This window comes from Myxine glutinosa, chromosome 1, assembly GCF_964187855.1.
Source record: "Myxine glutinosa chromosome 1, kmMyxGlut1.1, whole genome shotgun sequence".
NCBI lineage: Eukaryota > Metazoa > Chordata > Myxini > Myxiniformes > Myxinidae > Myxine > Myxine glutinosa.
The window spans coordinates 58,458,869-58,477,330 of record NC_136261.1 but is presented as its reverse complement, the minus strand read 5'-3'; the positions used below and the strand labels follow the sequence as shown (position 1 = coordinate 58,477,330).

General features: G+C 47.9%; 3 non-coding genes and 13 pseudogenes across 3 annotated transcripts; all 16 read right to left on the bottom strand.

The window, feature by feature from the left end:
* Positions 1-662: 662 nt before the first annotated feature.
* Positions 663-840, bottom strand: LOC144890344 (5S ribosomal RNA; annotated as a pseudogene).
* A 718-nt stretch (positions 841-1,558) lies between these two features.
* Positions 1,559-1,677, bottom strand: LOC144890181 (5S ribosomal RNA; annotated as a pseudogene).
* A 1,697-nt stretch (positions 1,678-3,374) lies between these two features.
* On the bottom strand, positions 3,375-3,493 carry LOC144889948 (5S ribosomal RNA). Its single transcript, XR_013622163.1, has one exon. It is a non-coding gene; the product is annotated as a 5S ribosomal RNA (ribosomal RNA).
* A 718-nt stretch (positions 3,494-4,211) lies between these two features.
* LOC144890225 (5S ribosomal RNA) lies at positions 4,212-4,330 on the bottom strand (annotated as a pseudogene).
* Positions 4,331-5,060: 730 nt separating this feature from the next.
* Positions 5,061-5,179, bottom strand: LOC144890179 (5S ribosomal RNA; annotated as a pseudogene).
* A 730-nt stretch (positions 5,180-5,909) lies between these two features.
* LOC144890303 (5S ribosomal RNA) lies at positions 5,910-6,028 on the bottom strand (annotated as a pseudogene).
* Positions 6,029-6,758: 730 nt separating this feature from the next.
* On the bottom strand, positions 6,759-6,878 carry LOC144890203 (5S ribosomal RNA; annotated as a pseudogene).
* Positions 6,879-8,549: 1,671 nt separating this feature from the next.
* Positions 8,550-8,668, bottom strand: LOC144889941 (5S ribosomal RNA). Its single transcript, XR_013622158.1, has one exon. It is a non-coding gene; the product is annotated as a 5S ribosomal RNA (ribosomal RNA).
* Positions 8,669-9,386: 718 nt separating this feature from the next.
* On the bottom strand, positions 9,387-9,505 carry LOC144890224 (5S ribosomal RNA; annotated as a pseudogene).
* A 730-nt stretch (positions 9,506-10,235) lies between these two features.
* On the bottom strand, positions 10,236-10,354 carry LOC144890254 (5S ribosomal RNA; annotated as a pseudogene).
* Positions 10,355-11,084: 730 nt separating this feature from the next.
* On the bottom strand, positions 11,085-11,203 carry LOC144890302 (5S ribosomal RNA; annotated as a pseudogene).
* A 730-nt stretch (positions 11,204-11,933) lies between these two features.
* LOC144890202 (5S ribosomal RNA) lies at positions 11,934-12,053 on the bottom strand (annotated as a pseudogene).
* Positions 12,054-12,781: 728 nt separating this feature from the next.
* On the bottom strand, positions 12,782-12,947 carry LOC144890326 (5S ribosomal RNA; annotated as a pseudogene).
* Positions 12,948-13,665: 718 nt separating this feature from the next.
* Positions 13,666-13,784, bottom strand: LOC144890210 (5S ribosomal RNA; annotated as a pseudogene).
* Positions 13,785-15,451: 1,667 nt separating this feature from the next.
* LOC144890032 (5S ribosomal RNA) lies at positions 15,452-15,570 on the bottom strand. The gene has a single exon (XR_013622227.1). It is a non-coding gene; the product is annotated as a 5S ribosomal RNA (ribosomal RNA).
* Positions 15,571-16,298: 728 nt separating this feature from the next.
* On the bottom strand, positions 16,299-16,417 carry LOC144890206 (5S ribosomal RNA; annotated as a pseudogene).
* Between the last annotated feature and the right edge of the window lie 2,045 nt (positions 16,418-18,462).

Genomic DNA, 18,462 nt, shown 5'->3' with positions numbered 1-18,462 from the left:
CGCCGCCACCCAAGGTGCATGGAGGTGATGTTTTCACACCTGTCTGTCTGTTTGCTTGTCTGTCCGTTTTTGAACAAGATATCACAAAATTGCAGACGGATTCGGGCAAAATTTGGCAGCAGTGTGGCATCTGTGACAAGGAAGAAATGTTTCCATTTTGGTGAAGATCCGGATTCGGATCCGGCTCCGAGAAATATTTTGACTGATTCTTCACCATTGGGAGATTGGTTCAAAAACGATACACAGCAGGAAATCTCAAAAGGTTGTCGACGGATTTGGACGAAACGAGGTGGACTGTTTGGGGGTATTACATGGATGATTCGATTCGATTTTGGTGAAGATCTGAATGTGGATTCGACATGAGAATTCTTTATTTTAGTAGTAGGAGTGGCAGTAGTCGTGGGAGTCGTCGTCGAGAAGGAGTGGCACTGGAAGGCCAGTCGAACTCACAGTAGCGGCACTGGTAGTCGTATGCAAGCAGTAGTATACAAATACTGGTGGGGTGAGTACCCGTGGTAGTAAGTAGACGTGGTTAGCTGGTAGTAGCGGCAGTTGTAGTCGAAGACGAGCAGCGGCGCGGCAAAAACTAAATTACCATCAAGCGCATCAGTCAGCGCAAATTGCAGACACTCGAAACAAGACCACACACGACAGCAGAAAAAAGCCTACAACACCCGGTGTTCCCAGGCAGTCTCCCATCCAGGTACTAACCGGGCTACTAACCGGGCCCGAACCTGCTTAGCTTCCGAGATCAGAATCCAGGTACTAACCGGGCCCGAACCTGCTTAGCTTCCGAGATCAGACGAGATCGGGCGTATTCAGGGTGGTATGATCGGAGGCAACAACAGATTCTCTTTGGATGTTCATAAAGGATCGATTTATAATGTTTCTCAAGTGAGAGCCTCGTTCCCTACACCACCCAAGGTGCATGGAGGTGATGTTTTCACACCTGTCTGTTCGTTTTTGAACAAGACATCTCACAAAATTACCGACGGTTTCGGGCGAAATTTGGCAGCAATGTGGCATCTGTGACAAGGCAGAAATGTTTCCATTTTGGTGAAGATCCGGATTCGGATCCGGCTCCGAGAAATATTTTGACTGATTCTTCACCATTGGGAGATTGGTTCAAAAACGACACACAGCAGGAAATCTCAAAAGGTTGTCGACGGATTTGGACGAAACTTGGTGGACTGTTTGGGGGTATTACACGGTTGATTCGATTCGATATTGGTGAAGATCTAAATGTGGATTCGACATGAGAATTCTTTATTTTTGTAGTAGGAGCGGCAGTCGTCGTGGGAGTCGTCGTCGAGAAGGATTGGCACTGGAAGGCCAGTCGTACTCACAGTAACGGCACTGGTAGTCGTAGGCAAGCAGTAGTATACAAATACTGGTGGGCTGAGTACCCGTGGTAGTAAGTAGACGTGGTAGGCTGGTAGTAGCGGCAGTTGTCGTCGAAGACTAGCAGTGGCGTGGCAAAAAGTAAATTACCATCAAGCGCATCAGTCAGCGCAAATTGCAGACACTCAAAACAAGACCACACCCGACAGCAGAAAAAAGCCGACAACACCCGGTATTCCCAGGCAGTCGCCCATCCAGGTACGATCCGGGACCGAACCTGCTTAGCTTCCGAGGTCAGACGAGATCGGGCGTATTCAGGGTGGTATGATCGTAGGCAACAACAGAGTCTCTTTGGATGTTTGTTAAGGATCGATAATGTTTCTCAAGTGAGAGCCCCGTTCCCGCCGCCACCCAAGGTGCATGGAGGTGATGTTTTCACACCTGTCTGTCTGTTTGCTTGTCTGTCCGTTTTTGAACAAGATATCTCACAAAATTGCAGACGGATTCGGGCAAAATTTGGCAGCAGTGTGGCATCTGTGACAAGGAAGAAATGTTTCTATTTTGGTGAAGATCCGGATTCGGATCCGGCTCCGAGAAATATTTTGACTGATTCTTCACCATTGGGAGATTGGTTCAAAAACGATACACAGCAGGAAATCTCAAAAGGTTGTCGACGGATTTGGAGGAAACTTGGTGGACTGTTTGGGTGTCTTACAAGGATGATTCGATTCGATTTTGTTGAAGATCTGAATGTGGATTCGACATGAGAATTCTTTATTTTAGTAGTAGGAGTGGCAGTAGTCGTGGGAGTCGTCGTCGAGAAGGAGTGGCACTGGAAGGCCAGTCGAACTCACAGTGGCGGCACTGGTAGTCGTAGGCAAGTAGTAGTATACAAATACTGGTGGGGTGAGTACCCGTGGTAGTAAGTAGACGTGGTTAGCTGGTAGTAGCGGCAGTTGTAGTCGAAGACTAGCAGTGGCGCGGCAAAAAGTAAATTACCATCAAGCGCATCAGTCAGCGCAAATTGCAGACACTCAAAACAAGACCACACCCGACAGCAGAAAAAGCCTACAACACCCGGTATTCCCAGACAGTCGCCAATCCAGGTACTATCCGGGCCCGAACCTGCTCAGCTTCCGAGATCAGACGAGATCGATCCGGGGAGATCAGACGAGATCGATCCGGGCCCGAACCTGCTTAGTTTCCGAGATCAGACGAGATCGATCCGGGCCTGAACCTGCTTAGCTTCCGAGATTAGAGATTAGACGAGATCGGGCGTATTCAGGGTGGTATGATCGTAGGCAACAACAGAGTCTCTTTGGATGTTTATAAAGGATCGATAATGTTTCTCAAGTGAGAGTCTCGTTCCCTCCGCCACCCAACGTGCATGGAGGTGATGTTTTCACACCTGTCTGTCTGTTTGCTTGTCTGTCCGTTTTTGAACAAGATATCTCACAAAATTGCAGACGGATTCGGGCAAAATTTTGCAGCAGTATGGCATCTGTGACAAGGAAGAAATGTTTCCATTTTGGTAAAGATCTGGATTCGGATCCGGCTCCGAGAAATATTTTGACTGATTCTTCACCATTGGGAGATTGGTTCAAAAACGATACACAGCAGGAAATCTCAAAAGGTTGTCGACGGATTTGGAGGAAACTTTGTGGACTGTTTGGGTGTCTTACAAGGATGATTCGATTCGATTTTGTTGAAGATCTGAATGTGGATTCGACATGAGAATTCTTTATTTTAGTAGTAGGAGTGGCAGTAGTCGTGGGAGTCGTCGTCGAGAAGGAGTGGCACTGGAAGGCCAGTCGAACTCACAGTAGCGGCACTGGTAGTCGTAGGCAAGTAGTAGTATACAAATACTGGTGGTGTGAGTACCCGTGGTAGTAAGTAGACGTGGTTAGCTGGTAGTAGCGGCAGTTGTAGTCGAAGACTAGCAGTGGCGCGGCAAAAACTAAATTTCCATCAAGCGTATCAGTCAGCGCAAATTGCAGACACTCGAAACAAGACCACACCCGACAGCAGAAAAAAGCCTACAACACCCGGTGTTCCCAGGCAGTCTCCCATCCAGGTACTAACCGGGCCCGAACCTGCTTAGCTTCCGAGATCAGACGAGATCGGGCGTATTCAGGGTGGTATGATCGTAGGCAACAACAGATTCTCTTTGGATGTTCATAAAGGATCGATTTATAATGTTTCTCAAGTGAGAGCCTCGTTCCCTCCACCACCCAAGGTGCATGGAGGTGATGTTTTCACACCTGTCTGTCCGTTTTTGAACAAGACATCTCACAAAATTGCCGACGGATTCGGGCGAAATTTGGCAGCAATGTGGCATCTGTGACAAGGAAGAAATGTTTCCATTTTGGTGAGGATCCGGATTCGGATCCGGCTCCGAGAAATATTTTGACTGATTCTTCACCATTGGGAGATTGGTTCAAAAACGACACACAGCAGGAAATCTCAAAAGGTTGTCGACGGATTTGGACGAAACTTGGTGGACTGTTTGGGGGTATTACACGGATGATTTGATTCGATTTTGGTGAATATCTAAATGTGGATTCGACATGAGAATTCTTTATTTTTGTAGTAGGAGCGGCAGTAGTCGTGGGAGTCGTCATCGAGAAGGATTGGCACTGGAAGGCCAGTCGTACTCACAGTAACGGCACTGGTAGTCGTAGGCAAGCAGTAGTATACAAATACTGGTGGGGTGAGTACCCGTGGTAGTAAGTAGACGTGGTAGGCTGGTAGTAGCGGCAGTTGTCGTCGAAGACTACCAGTGGCGCGGCAAAAAGTAAATTACCATCAAGCGCATCAGTCAGCGCAAATTGCAGACACTCAAAACAAGACCACACCCGACAGCAGAAAAAAGCCGACAACACCCGGTATTCCCAGGCAGTCGCCCATACAGGTACGATCCGGGCCCGAACCTGCTTAGCTTCCGAGATTAGACGAGATCGGGCGTATTCAGGGTGGTATGATCGTAGGCAACAACAGAGTCTCTTTGGATGTTTATAAAGGATCGATAATATTTCTCAAGTGAGAGTCTCGTTCCCTCCGCCCCCCAAGGTGCATGGAGGTGATGTTTTCACACCTGTCTGTCTGTTTGCTTGTCTGTCCGTTTTTGAACAAGATATCTCACAAAATTGCAGACGGATTCGGGCACAATTTTGCAGCAGTGTGGCATCTGTGACAAGGAAGAAATGTTTCCATTTTGGTGAAGATCCGGATTCGGATCCGGCTCCGAGAAATATTTTGACTGATTCTTCACCATTGGGAGATTGGTTCAAAAACGATACAGAGCAGGAAATCTCAAAAGGTTGTCGACGGATTTGGAGGAAACATGGTGGACTGTTTGGGTGTCTTACAAGGATGATTCGATTCGATTTTGTTGAAGATCTGAATGTGGATTCGACATGAGAATTCTTTATTTTAGTAGTAGGAGTGGCAGTAGTCGTGGGAGTCGTCGTCGAGAAGGAGTGGCACTGGAAGGCCAGTCGAACTCACAGTAGCGGCACTGGTAGTCGTAGGCAAGCAGTAGTATACAAATACTGGTGGGGTGAGTACCCGTGGTAGTAAGTAGACGTGGTTAGCTGGTAGTAGCGGCAGTTGTAGTCGAAGACTAGCAGTGGCGCGGCAAAAACTAAATTACCATCAAGCGCATCAGTCAGCGCAAATTGCAGACACTCAAAACAAGACCACACCCGACAGCAGAAAAAAGCCGACAACACCCGGTATTCCCAGGCAGTCGCCCATCCAGGTACTATCCGGGCCCGAACCTGAGTAGCTTCCGAGATCAGACGAGATCGGGCGTATTCAGGGTGGTATGATCGTAGGCAACAACAGAGTCTCTTTGGATGTTTGTTAAGGATCGATAATGTTTCTCAAGTGAGAGCCCCGTTCCCGCCGCCACCCAAGGTGCATGGAGGTGATGTTTTCACACCTGTCTGTCTGTTTGCTTGTCTGTCCGTTTTTGAACAAGATATCTCACAAAATTGCAGACGGATTCGGGCAAAATTTGGCAGCAGTGTGGCATCTGTGACAAGGAAGAAATGTTTCCATTTTGGTGAAGATCCGGATTCGGATCCGGCTCCGAGAAATATTTTGACTGATTCTTCACCATTGGGAGATTGGTTCAAAAACGATACACAGCAGGAAATCTCAAAAGGTTGTCGACGGATTTGGACGAAACGAGGTGGACTGTTTGGGGGTATTACATGGATGATTCGATTCGATTTTGGTGAAGATCTGAATGTGGATTCGACATGAGAATTCTTTATTTTAGTAGTAGGAGTGGCAGTAGTCGTGGGAGTCGTCGTCGAGAAGGAGTGGCACTGGAAGGCCAGTCGAACTCACAGTAGCGGCACTGGTAGTCGTAGGCAAGTAGTAGTATACAAATACTGGTGGGGTGAGTACCCGTGGTAGTAAGTAGACGTGGTTAGCTGGTAGTAGCGGCAGTTGTAGTCGAAGACGAGCAGTGGCGCGGCAAAAACTAAATTTCCATCAAGCGCATCAGTCAGCGCAAATTGCAGACACTCAAAACAAGACCACACCCTACAGCAGAAAAAAGCCGACAACACCCGGTATTCCCAGGCAGTCTCCCATCCAGGTACTATCCGGGCCCGAACCTGAGTAGCTTCCAAGATCAGACGAGATCGGGCGTGTTCAGGGTGGTATGTTCGTAGGCAACAACAGAGTCTCTTTGGATGTTTATAAAGGATCGATAATGTTTCTCAAGTGAGAGTCTCGTTCCCTCCGCCACCCAAGGTGCATGGAGGTGATGTATTCACACCTGTCTGTCTGTTTGCTTGTCTGTCCGTTTTTGAACAAGATATCTCACAAAATTGCAGACGGATTCGGGCAAAATAAGGCAGCAGTGTGGCATCTGTGACAAGGAAGAAATGTTTCCATTTTGGTGAAGATCCGGATTCGGATCCGGCTCCGAGAAATATTTTGACTGATTCTTCACCATTGGGAGATTGGTTCAAAAACGGTACAGAGCAGGAAATCTCAAAAGGTTGTCGACGGATTTGGACGAAACTTGGTGGACTGTTTGGGGGTATTACACGGATGATTCGATTCGATATTGGTGAAGATCTAAATGTGGATTCGACATGAGAATTCTTTATTTTTGTAGTAGGAGCGGCAGTAGTCGTGGGAGTCGTCGTCGAGAAGGATTGGCAATGGAAGGCCAGTCGTACTCACAGTAACGGCACTGGTAGTCGTAGGCAAGCAGTAGTATACAAATACTGGTGGGGTGAGTACCCGTGGTAGTAAGTAGACGTGGTAGGCTGGTAGTAGCGGCAGTTGTCGTCGAAGACTAGCAGTGGCGCGGCAAAAAGTAAATTACCATCAAGCGCATCAGTCAGCGCAAATTGCAGACACTCAAAACAAGACCACACCCGACAGCAGAAAAAAGCCGACAACACCCGGTATTCCCAGGCAGTCGCCCATCCAGGTACGATCCGGGCCCGAACCTGCCTTAGCTTCCGAGATCAGACGAGATCGGGCGTATTCAGGGTGGTATGATCGTAGGCAACAACAGAGCCTCTTTGGATGTTTATAAAGGATCGATAATGTTTCTCAAGTGAGAGCCCCGTTCCCGCCGCCACCCAAGGTGCATGGAGGTGATGTTTTCACACCTGTCTGTCTGTTTGCTTGTCTGTCCGTTTTTGAACAAGATATCACAAAATTGCAGACGGATTCGGGCAAAATTTGGCAGCAGTGTGGCATCTGTGACAAGGAAGAAATGTTTCCATTTTGGTGAAGATCCGGATTCGGATCCGGCTCCGAGAAATATTTTGACTGATTCTTCACCATTGGGAGATTGGTTCAAAAACGATACACAGCAGGAAATCTCAAAAGGTTGTCGACGGATTTGGACGAAACGAGGTGGACTGTTTGGGGGTATTACATGGATGATTCGATTCGATTTTGGTGAAGATCTGAATGTGGATTCGACATGAGAATTCTTTATTTTAGTAGTAGGAGTGGCAGTAGTCGTGGGAGTCGTCGTCGAGAAGGAGTGGCACTGGAAGGCCAGTCGAACTCACAGTGGCGGCACTGGTAGTCGTAGGCAAGTAGTAGTATACAAATACTGGTGGGGTGAGTACCCGTGGTAGTAAGTAGACGTGGTTAGCTGGTAGTAGCGGCAGTTGTAGTCGAAGACTAGCAGTGGCGCGGCAAAAAGTAAATTACCATCAAGCGCATCAGTCAGCGCAAATTGCAGACACTCAAAACAAGACCACACCCGACAGCAGAAAAAGCCTACAACACCCGGTATTCCCAGACAGTCGCCAATCCAGGTACTATCCGGGCCCGAACCTGCTCAGCTTCCGAGATCAGACGAGATCGATCCGGGCCCGAACCTGCTTAGTTTCCGAGATCAGACGAGATCGATCCGGGCCTGAACCTGCTTAGCTTCCGAGATTAGAGATTAGACGAGATCGGGCGTATTCAGGGTGGTATGATCGTAGGCAACAACAGAGTCTCTTTGGATGTTTATAAAGGATCGATAATGTTTCTCAAGTGAGAGTCTCGTTCCCTCCGCCACCCAACGTGCATGGAGGTGATGTTTTCACACCTGTCTGTCTGTTTGCTTGTCTGTCCGTTTTTGAACAAGATATCTCACAAAATTGCAGACGGATTCGGGCAAAATTTTGCAGCAGTATGGCATCTGTGACAAGGAAGAAATGTTTCCATTTTGGTAAAGATCTGGATTCGGATCCGGCTCCGAGAAATATTTTGACTGATTCTTCACCATTGGGAGATTGGTTCAAAAACGATACACAGCAGGAAATCTCAAAAGGTTGTCGACGGATTTGGAGGAAACTTTGTGGACTGTTTGGGTGTCTTACAAGGATGATTCGATTCGATTTTGTTGAAGATCTGAATGTGGATTCGACATGAGAATTCTTTATTTTAGTAGTAGGAGTGGCAGTAGTCGTGGGAGTCGTCGTCGAGAAGGAGTGGCACTGGAAGGCCAGTCGAACTCACAGTAGCGGCACTGGTAGTCGTAGGCAAGTAGTAGTATACAAATACTGGTGGTGTGAGTACCCGTGGTAGTAAGTAGACGTGGTTAGCTGGTAGTAGCGGCAGTTGTAGTCGAAGACTAGCAGTGGCGCGGCAAAAACTAAATTTCCATCAAGCGTATCAGTCAGCGCAAATTGCAGACACTCGAAACAAGACCACACCCGACAGCAGAAAAAAGCCTACAACACCCGGTGTTCCCAGGCAGTCTCCCATCCAGGTACTAACCGGGCCCGAACCTGCTTAGCTTCCGAGATCAGACGAGATCGGGCGTATTCAGGGTGGTATGATCGTAGGCAACAACAGATTCTCTTTGGATGTTCATAAAGGATCGATTTATAATGTTTCTCAAGTGAGAGCCTCGTTCCCTCCACCACCCAAGGTGCATGGAGGTGATGTTTTCACACCTGTCTGTCCGTTTTTGAACAAGACATCTCACAAAATTGCCGACGGATTCGGGCGAAATTTGGCAGCAATGTGGCATCTGTGACAAGGAAGAAATGTTTCCATTTTGGTGAGGATCCGGATTCGGATCCGGCTCCGAGAAATATTTTGACTGATTCTTCACCATTGGGAGATTGGTTCAAAAACGACACACAGCAGGAAATCTCAAAAGGTTGTCGACGGATTTGGACGAAACTTGGTGGACTGTTTGGGGGTATTACACGGATGATTTGATTCGATTTTGGTGAATATCTAAATGTGGATTCGACATGAGAATTCTTTATTTTTGTAGTAGGAGCGGCAGTAGTCGTGGGAGTCGTCATCGAGAAGGATTGGCACTGGAAGGCCAGTCGTACTCACAGTAACGGCACTGGTAGTCGTAGGCAAGCAGTAGTATACAAATACTGGTGGGGTGAGTACCCGTGGTAGTAAGTAGACGTGGTAGGCTGGTAGTAGCGGCAGTTGTCGTCGAAGACTACCAGTGGCGCGGCAAAAAGTAAATTACCATCAAGCGCATCAGTCAGCGCAAATTGCAGACACTCAAAACAAGACCACACCCGACAGCAGAAAAAAGCCGACAACACCCGGTATTCCCAGGCAGTCGCCCATACAGGTACGATCCGGGCCCGAACCTGCTTAGCTTCCGAGATTAGACGAGATCGGGCGTATTCAGGGTGGTATGATCGTAGGCAACAACAGAGTCTCTTTGGATGTTTATAAAGGATCGATAATATTTCTCAAGTGAGAGTCTCGTTCCCTCCGCCCCCCAAGGTGCATGGAGGTGATGTTTTCACACCTGTCTGTCTGTTTGCTTGTCTGTCCGTTTTTGAACAAGATATCTCACAAAATTGCAGACGGATTCGGGCACAATTTTGCAGCAGTGTGGCATCTGTGACAAGGAAGAAATGTTTCCATTTTGGTGAAGATCCGGATTCGGATCCGGCTCCGAGAAATATTTTGACTGATTCTTCACCATTGGGAGATTGGTTCAAAAACGATACAGAGCAGGAAATCTCAAAAGGTTGTCGACGGATTTGGAGGAAACATGGTGGACTGTTTGGGTGTCTTACAAGGATGATTCGATTCGATTTTGTTGAAGATCTGAATGTGGATTCGACATGAGAATTCTTTATTTTAGTAGTAGGAGTGGCAGTAGTCGTGGGAGTCGTCGTCGAGAAGGAGTGGCACTGGAAGGCCAGTCGAACTCACAGTAGCGGCACTGGTAGTCGTAGGCAAGCAGTAGTATACAAATACTGGTGGGGTGAGTACCCGTGGTAGTAAGTAGACGTGGTTAGCTGGTAGTAGCGGCAGTTGTAGTCGAAGACTAGCAGTGGCGCGGCAAAAACTAAATTACCATCAAGCGCATCAGTCAGCGCAAATTGCAGACACTCAAAACAAGACCACACCCGACAGTAGAAAAAAGCCGACAACACCCGGTATTCCCAGGCAGTCGCCCATCCAGGTACTATCCGGGCCCGAACCTGAGTAGCTTCCGAGATCAGCCGAGATCGGGCGTATTCAGGGTGGTATGATCGTAGGCAACAACAGAGTCTCTTTGGATGTTTGTTAAGGATCGATAATGTTTCTCAAGTGAGAGCCCCGTTCCCGCCGCCACCCAAGGTGCATGGAGGTGATGTTTTCACACCTGTCTGTCTGTTTGCTTGTCTGTCCGTTTTTGAACAAGATATCTCACAAAATTGCAGACGGATTCGGGCAAAATTTGGCAGCAGTGTGGCATCTGTGACAAGGAAGAAATGTTTCCATTTTGGTGAAGATCCGGATTCGGATCCGGCTCCGAGAAATATTTTGACTGATTCTTCACCATTGGGAGATTGGTTCAAAAACGATACACAGCAGGAAATCTCAAAAGGTTGTCGACGGATTTGGACGAAACGAGGTGGACTGTTTGGGGGTATTACATGGATGATTCGATTCGATTTTGGTGAAGATCTGAATGTGGATTCGACATGAGAATTCTTTATTTTAGTAGTAGGAGTGGCAGTAGTCGTGGGAGTCGTCGTCGAGAAGGAGTGGCACTGGAAGGCCAGTCGAACTCACAGTAGCGGCACTGGTAGTCGTAGGCAAGTAGTAGTATACAAATACTGGTGGGGTGAGTACCCGTGGTAGTAAGTAGACGTGGTTAGCTGGTAGTAGCGGCAGTTGTAGTCGAAGACGAGCAGTGGCGCGGCAAAAACTAAATTTCCATCAAGCGCATCAGTCAGCGCAAATTGCAGACACTCAAAACAAGACCACACCCGACAGCAGAAAAAAGCCGACAACACCCGGTATTCCCAGGCAGTCTCCCATCCAGGTACTATCCGGGCCCGAACCTGAGTAGCTTCCAAGATCAGACGAGATCGGGCGTGTTCAGGGTGGTATGTTCGTAGGCAACAACAGAGTCTCTTTGGATGTTTATAAAGGATCGATAATGTTTCTCAAGTGAGAGTCTCGTTCCCTCCGCCACCCAAGGTGCATGGAGGTGATGTATTCACACCTGTCTGTCTGTTTGCTTGTCTGTCCGTTTTTGAACAAGATATCTCACAAAATTGCAGACGGATTCGGGCAAAATAAGGCAGCAGTGTGGCATCTGTGACAAGGAAGAAATGTTTCCATTTTGGTGAAGATCCGGATTCGGATCCGGCTCCGAGAAATATTTTGACTGATTCTTCACCATTGGGAGATTGGTTCAAAAACGGTACAGAGCAGGAAATCTCAAAAGGTTGTCGACGGATTTGGACGAAACTTGGTGGACTGTTTGGGGGTATTACACGGATGATTCGATTCGATATTGGTGAAGATCTAAATGTGGATTCGACATGAGAATTCTTTATTTTTGTAGTAGGAGCGGCAGTAGTCGTGGGAGTCGTCGTCGAGAAGGATTGGCAATGGAAGGCCAGTCGTACTCACAGTAACGGCACTGGTAGTCGTAGGCAAGCAGTAGTATACAAATACTGGTGGGGTGAGTACCCGTGGTAGTAAGTAGACGTGGTAGGCTGGTAGTAGCGGCAGTTGTCGTCGAAGACTAGCAGTGGCGCGGCAAAAAGTAAATTACCATCAAGCGCATCAGTCAGCGCAAATTGCAGACACTCAAAACAAGACCACACCCGACAGCAGAAAAAAGCCGACAACACCCGGTATTCCCAGGCAGTCGCCCATCCAGGTACGATCCGGGCCCGAACCTGCCTTAGCTTCCGAGATCAGACGAGATCGGGCGTATTCAGGGTGGTATGATCGTAGGCAACAACAGAGCCTCTTTGGATGTTTATAAAGGATCGATCATGTTTCTCAAGTGAGAGCCCCGTTCCCGCCGCCACCCAAGGTGCATGGAGGTGATGTTTTCACACCTGTCTGTCTGTTTGCTTGTCTGTCCGTTTTTGAACAAGATATCACAAAATTGCAGACGGATTCGGGCAAAATTTGGCAGCAGTGTGGCATCTGTGACAAGGAAGAAATGTTTCCATTTTGGTGAAGATCCGGATTCGGATCCGGCTCCGAGAAATATTTTGACTGATTCTTCACCATTGGGAGATTGGTTCAAAAACGATACACAGCAGGAAATCTCAAAAGGTTGTCGACGGATTTGGACGAAACGAGGTGGACTGTTTGGGGGTATTACATGGATGATTCGATTCGATTTTGGTGAAGATCTGAATGTGGATTCGACATGAGAATTCTTTATTTTAGTAGTAGGAGTGGCAGTAGTCGTGGGAGTCGTCGTCGAGAAGGAGTGGCACTGGAAGGCCAGTCGAACTCACAGTAGCGGCACTGGTAGTCGTATGCAAGCAGTAGTATACAAATACTGGTGGGGTGAGTACCCGTGGTAGTAAGTAGACGTGGTTAGCTGGTAGTAGCGGCAGTTGTAGTCGAAGACGAGCAGCGGCGCGGCAAAAACTAAATTACCATCAAGCGCATCAGTCAGCGCAAATTGCAGACACTCGAAACAAGACCACACACGACAGCAGAAAAAAGCCTACAACACCCGGTGTTCCCAGGCAGTCTCCCATCCAGGTACTAACCGGGCCCGAACCTGCTTAGCTTCCGAGATCAGAATCCAGGTACTAACCGGGCCCGAACCTGCTTAGCTTCCGAGATCAGACGAGATCGGGCGTATTCAGGGTGGTATGATCGGATGCAACAACAGATTCTCTTTGGATGTTCATAAAGGATCGATTTATAATGTTTCTCAAGTGAGAGCCTCGTTCCCTACACCACCCAAGGTGCATGGAGGTGATGTTTTCACACCTGTCTGTTCGTTTTTGAACAAGACATCTCACAAAATTGCCGACGGTTTCGGGCGAAATTTGGCAGCAATGTGGCATCTGTGACAAGGCAGAAATGTTTCCATTTTGGTGAAGATCCGGATTCGGATCCGGCTCCGAGAAATATTTTGACTGATTCTTCACCATTGGGAGATTGGTTCAAAAACGACACACAGCAGGAAATCTCAAAAGGTTGTCGACGGATTTGGACGAAACTTGGTGGACTGTTTGGGGGTATTACACGGATGATTCGATTCGATATTGGTGAAGATCTAAATGTGGATTCGACATGAGAATTCTTTATTTTTGTAGTAGGAGCGGCAGTCGTCGTGGGAGTCGTCGTCAAGAAGGATTGGCACTGGAAGGCCAGTCGTACTCACAGTAACGGCACTGGTAGTCGTAGGCAAGCAGTAGTATACAAATACTGGTGGGCTGAGTACCCGTGGTAGTAAGTAGACGTGGTAGGCTGGTAGTAGCGGCAGTTGTCGTCGAAGACTAGCAGTGGCGTGGCAAAAAGTAAATTACCATCAAGCGCATCAGTCAGCGCAAATTGCAGACACTCAAAACAAGACCACACCCGACAGCAGAAAAAAGCCGACAACACCCGGTATTCCCAGGCAGTCGCCCATCCAGGTACGATCCGGGACCGAACCTGCTTAGCTGCCGAGGTCAGACGAGATCGGGCGTATTCAGGGTGGTATGATCGTAGGCAACAACAGAGTCTCTTTGGATGTTTGTTAAGGATCGATAATGTTTCTCAAGTGAGAGCCCCGTTCCCGCCGCCACCCAAGGTGCATGGAGGTGATGTTTTCACACCTGTCTGTCTGTTTGCTTGTCTGTCCGTTTTTGAACAAGATATCTCACAAAATTGCAGACGGATTCGGGCAAAATTTGGCAGCAGTGTGGCATCTGTGACAAGGAAGAAATGTTTCTATTTTGGTGAAGATCCGGATTCGGATCCGGCTCCGAGAAATATTTTGACTGATTCTTCACCATTGGGAGATTGGTTCAAAAACGATACACAGCAGGAAATCTCAAAAGGTTGTCGACGGATTTGGAGGAAACTTGGTGGACTGTTTAGGTGTCTTACAAGGATGATTCGATTCGATTTTGTTGAAGATCTGAATGTGGATTCGACATGAGAATTCTTTATTTTAGTAGTAGGAGTGGCAGTAGTCGTGGGAGTCGTCGTCGAGAAGGAGTGGCACTGGAAGGCCAGTCGAACTCACAGTGGCGGCACTGGTTGTCGTAGGCAAGTAGTAGTATACAAATACTGGTGGGGTGAGTACCCGTGGTAGTAAGTAGACGTGGTTAGCTGGTAGTAGCGGCAGTTGTAGTCGAAGACTAGCAGTGGCGCGGCAAAAAGTAAATTACCATCAAGCGCATCAGTCAGCGCAAATTGCAGACACTCAAAACAAGACCACACCCGACAGCAGAAAAAGCCTACAACACCCGGTATTCCCAGACAGTCGCCAATCCAGGTACTATCCGGGCCCGAACCTGCTCAGCTTCCGAGATCAGACGAGATCGATCCGGGCCCGAACCTGCTTAGTTTCCGAGATCAGACGAGATCGATCCGGGCCCGAACCTGCTTAGCTTCCGAGAATTAGACGAGATCGGGCGTATTCAGGGTGGTATGATCGTAGGCAACAACAGAGTCTCTTTGGATGTTTATAAAGGATCGATAATGTTTCTCAAGTGAGAGTCTCGTTCCCTCCGCCACCCAACGTGCATGGAGGTGATGTTTTCACACCTGTCTGTCTGTTTGCTTGTCTGTCCGTTTTTGAACAAGATATCTCACAAAATTGCAGACGGATTCGGGCAAAATTTTGCAGCAGTATGGCATCTGTGACAAGGAAGAAATGTTTCCATTTTGGTAAAGATCTGGATTCGGATCCGACTCCGAGAAATATTTTGACTGATTCTTCACCATTGGGAGATTGGTTCAAAAACGATACACAGCAGGAAATCTCAAAAGGTTGTCGACGGATTTGGAGGAAACTTTGTGGACTGTTTGGGTGTCTTACAAGGATGATTCGATTCGATTTTGTTGAAGATCTGAATGTGGATTCGACATGAGAATTCTTTATTTTAGTAGTAGGAGTGGCAGTAGTCGTGGGAGTCGTCGTCGAGAAGGAGTGGCACTGGAAGGCCAGTCGAACTCACAGTAGCGGCACTGGTAGTCGTAGGCAAGTAGTAGTATACAAATACTGGTGGTGTGAGTACCCGTGGTAGTAAGTAGACGTGGTTAGCTGGTAGTAGCGGCAGTTGTAGTCGAAGACTAGCAGTGGCGCGGCAAAAACTAAATTTCCATCAAGCGTATCAGTCAGCGCAAATTGCAGACACTCGAAACAAGACCACACCCGACAGCAGAAAAAAGCCTACAACACCCGGTGTTCCCAGGCAGTCTCCCATCCAGGTACTAACCGGGCCCGAACCTGCTTAGCTTCCGAGATTAGACGAGATCGGGCGTATTCAGGGTGGTATGATCGTAGGCAACAACAGAGTCTCTTTGGATGTTTATAAAGGATCGATAATGTTTCTCAAGTGAGAGCCCCGTTCCCGCCGCCACCCAAGGTGCATGGAGGTGATGTTTTCACACCTGTCTGTCTGTTTGCTTGTCTGTCCGTTTTTGAACAAGATATCTCACAAAATTGCAGACGGATTCGGGCAAAATTTGGCAGCAGTGTGGCATCTGTGACAAGGAAGAAATGTTTCCATTTTGGTGAAGATCCGGATTCAGATCCGGCTCCGAGAAATATTTTGACTGATTCTTCACCATTGGGAGATTGGTTCAAAAACGATACACAGCAGGAAATCTCAAAAGGTTGTCGACGGATTTGGAAGAAACGAGGTGGACTGTTTGGGGGTATTACATGGATGATTCGATTCAATTTTGGTGAAGATCTGAATGTGGATTCGACATGAGAATACTTTATTTTAGTAGTAGGAGTGGCAGTAGTCGTGGGAGTCGTCGTCGAGAAGGAGTGGCACTGGAAGGCCAGTCGAAATCACAGTAGCGGCAATGGTAGTCGTAGGCAAGTAGTAGTATACAAATACTGGTGGGGTGAGTACCCGTGGTAGTAAGTAGACGTGGTTAGCTGGTAGTAGCGGCAGTTGTAGTCGAAGACTAGCAGTGGCGCGGCAAAAACTAAATTTCCATCAAGCGCATCAGTCAGCGCAAATTGCAGACACTCGAAACAAGACCACACCCGACAGCAAAAAAGCTTACAACACCCGGTGTTCCCAGGCAGTCTCCCATCCAGGTACTAACCGGGCCCGAACCTGCTTCGCTTCCGAGATCAGCCGAAATCGGGCGTATTCAGGGTGGTATGATCGTAGGCAACAACAGATTCTCTTTGGATGTTCATAAAGGATCGATTTATAATGTTCCTCAAGTGAGAGCCTCGTTCCCTCCACCACCCAAGGTGCATGGAGGTGATGTTTTCACACCTGTCTGTCCGTTTTTGAACAAGACATCTCACAAAATTGCCGACGGATTCGAGCGAAATTTGGCAGCAATGTGGCATCTGTGTCAAGGAAGAAATGTTTCCATTTTGGTGAAGATCCGGATTCGGATCCGGCTCCGAGAAATATTTTGACTGATTCTTCACCATTGGGAGATTGGTTCAAAAACGACACACAGCAGGAAATCTCAAAAGGTTGTCGACGGATTTGGACGAAACTTGGTGGACTGTTTGGGGGTATTACACGGATGATTCGATTCGATATTGGTGAAGATCTAAATGTGGATTCGACATGAGAATTCTTTATTTTTGTAGTAGGAGCGGCAGTAGTCGTGGGAGTCGTCGTCGAGAAGGATTGGCACTGGAAGGCCAGTCGTACTCACAGTAACGGCACTGGTAGTCGTAGGCAAGCAGTAGTATACAAATACTGGTGGGGTGAGTACCCGTGGTAGTAAGTAGACGTGGTAGGCTGGTAGTAGCGGCAGTTGTCGTCGAAGACTAGCAGTGGCGCGGCAAAAAGTAAATTACCATCAAGCGCATCAGTCAGCGCAAATTGCAGACACTCAAAACAAGACCACACCCGACAGCAGAAAAAAGCCGACAACACCCGGTATTCCCAGGCAGTCGCCCATCCAGGTACGATCCGGGCCCGAACCTGCTTAGCTTCCGAGATCAGGCGAGATCGATCCGGGCCCGAACCTGCTTAGCTTCCGAGATCAAACGAGATCGATCCGGGCCCGAACCTGCTTAGCTTCCGAGATTAGACGAGATCGGGCGTATTCAGGGTGGTATGATCGTAGGCAACAACAGAGTCTCTTTGGATGTTTATAAAGGATCGATAATGTTTCTCAAGTGAGAGTCTCGTTCCCTCCGCCACCCAACGTGCATGGAGGTGATGTTTTCACACCTGTCTGTCTGTTTGCTTGTCTGTCCGTTTTTGAACAAGATATCTCACAAAATTGCAGACGGATTCGGGCAAAATTTTGCAGCAGTATGGCATCTGTGACAAGGAAGAAATGTTTCCATTTTGGTAAAGATCTGGATTCGGATCCGGCTCCGAGAAATATTTTGACTGATTCTTCACCATTGGGAGATTGGTTCAAAAACGATACACAGCAGGAAATCTCAAAAGGTTGTCGACGGATTTGGAGGAAACTTTGTGGACTGTTTGGGTGTCTTACAAGGATGATTCGATTCGATTTTGTTGAAGATCTGAATGTGGATTCGACATGAGAATTCTTTATTTTAGTAGTAGGAGTGGCAGTAGTCGTGGGAGTCGTCGTCGAGAAGGAGTGGCACTGGAAGGCCAGTCGAACTCACAGTGGCGGCACTGGTTGTCGTAGGCAAGTAGTAGTATACAAATACTGGTGGGGTGAGTACCCGTGGTAGTAAGTAGACGTGGTTAGCTGGTAGTAGCGGCAGTTGTAGTCGAAGACTAGCAGTGGCGCGGCAAAAAGTAAATTACCATCAAGCGCATCAGTCAGCGCAAATTGCAGACACTCAAAACAAGACCACACCCGACAGCAGAAAAAGCCTACAACACCCGGTATTCCCAGACAGTCGCCAATCCAGGTACTATCCGGGCCCGAACCTGCTCAGCTTCCGAGATCAGACGAGATCGATCCGGGCCCGAACCTGCTTAGTTTCCGAGATCAGACGAGATCGATCCGGGCCCGAACCTGCTTAGCTTCCGAGATTAGACGAGATCGGGCGTATTCAGGGTGGTATGATCGTAGGCAACAACATCGTCTCTTTGGATGTTTATAAAGGATCGATAATATTTCTCAAGTGAGAGTCTCGTTCCCTCCGCCCCCCAAGGTGCATGGAGGTGATGTTTTCACACCTGTCTGTCTGTTTGCTTGTCTGTCCGTTTTTGAACAAGATATCTCACAAAATTGCAGACGGATTCGGGCACAATTTTG